At 31.1% G+C, this 1,446-nt stretch overlaps 1 non-coding gene across 1 annotated transcript; it reads left to right on the plus strand.

Annotated features, from left to right (window-relative positions):
- Positions 1-83, plus strand: TRNAL-CAG (transfer RNA leucine (anticodon CAG)). The gene has a single exon. It is a non-coding gene; the product is annotated as a tRNA-Leu (tRNA).
- Positions 84-1,446: the final 1,363 nt, after the last annotated feature.

The following is a 1,446-nucleotide window of genomic DNA, read 5'->3' on the forward strand; positions in this document are numbered from 1 at the left end:
GTCAGGATGGCCGAGCGGTCTAAGGCGCTGCGTTCAGGTCGCAGTCCACTCTGTGGGCGTGGGTTCGAATCCCACTTCTGACAAATTATTTTTACATTTTTTTTCAACGCTATTTAAAACTGCTTCATGTAACTTCTAAGATGTCAAAGAAAACTTAAGTAAGATTATGTTTTTCAAATTTCCCTGTTTTTTAATTAAATCGTACGAATTGATGATAGGTAGCTATCAATGAGATATACAGAATGTTCAGAAATTAATGGACCAAAAAGAAATGTTTGAATTTATGATCTAAAATAAGAAAACAATTTTTATAAATATATACCCAAAAATACCTTTCAAATGAGCTACAGCTCTTTAAAGGAGGAACTACGGCAAATTTGTTTGCAATAATGGTAAAACGGTAGCAGTTAAAATCACCAAATTTGGAATATTAAGATAACTTAACACATTGGAAAAACTGATATATCCCGTTTTACGAAGTGTCTACTAGAGGCGTGCATTTTGGAACGGCCTGAGGAAGATTTTGCTGTAACTTTTTTGGGCACAATTTTATTATCACCAATATTACTTATTACTTTAATGAATTTTCAAAAATATTTCCATTTTCTTAAATGTATAGTTGAACTCGGCTTTGAAAATATCGATACATGAAATGTATTGATATTTTAAACCATAATAATTAGGTATCAAATTGGAAACAAAATTTTTAAATTACGTTAACTCCAAAACGGTGCACCCTAAAGATGTCAATCAAGAATTTTTTTTTCATGAAAAGTAATTTGAAATTTCATGATTCGTCTTTATGTTACTGAAAAAATGGTGTCTAAAAAAGTTACAGCAAAATTTTCCTCAGACCCCCAAAATCCACAGTTCTGGCCGACATTTTGCAAAACGGAATATATCAGCTTCTCAAACGTATCAAGTTAAGTTAATACTCCAAATTTGATGATTTTAACTGCTACCGTTTTACCATTATTGCAAAAAAACTTTTCCATAGCTTCTTCTTTTCAGAAGAACTGTAGCTCCTCTGAAAGGGATTTTTGGTCATATGTTTATAAGCATTTGTTTCTTATTTTCGACCTTCCAATCCACCATTTCTTTTTGATCCATTAATTTCCGGACACTTTGTATAAATCTCACATTCAATAGGTACCGAACGTTTAATTTAAAACTGAAGTAGGAATATATAGGGCATTTAACAAGTATAGAAAATGAATAGAAATTCTAACGTTATCAAAAATACCTCTTATCTTATTTGAATTTTGTATGGAATTCAATCTCACATCTTGTGTCCATCTCAAATCTCACATACATAAAATCAGCTCTAATCCTTTCATTATACATGCGCCATATGTTGCTATTAAGCGTAGAAAGTCTTTAATAGGGGTTGTTTTAGTTTTAATTAATTAAAATTTAATTTTCGTCCAAGAAGTGTGGCAAAAGTTA

This window comes from Euwallacea similis, chromosome 14, assembly GCF_039881205.1.
Source record: "Euwallacea similis isolate ESF13 chromosome 14, ESF131.1, whole genome shotgun sequence".
Classification (NCBI taxonomy): domain Eukaryota; kingdom Metazoa; phylum Arthropoda; class Insecta; order Coleoptera; family Curculionidae; genus Euwallacea; species Euwallacea similis.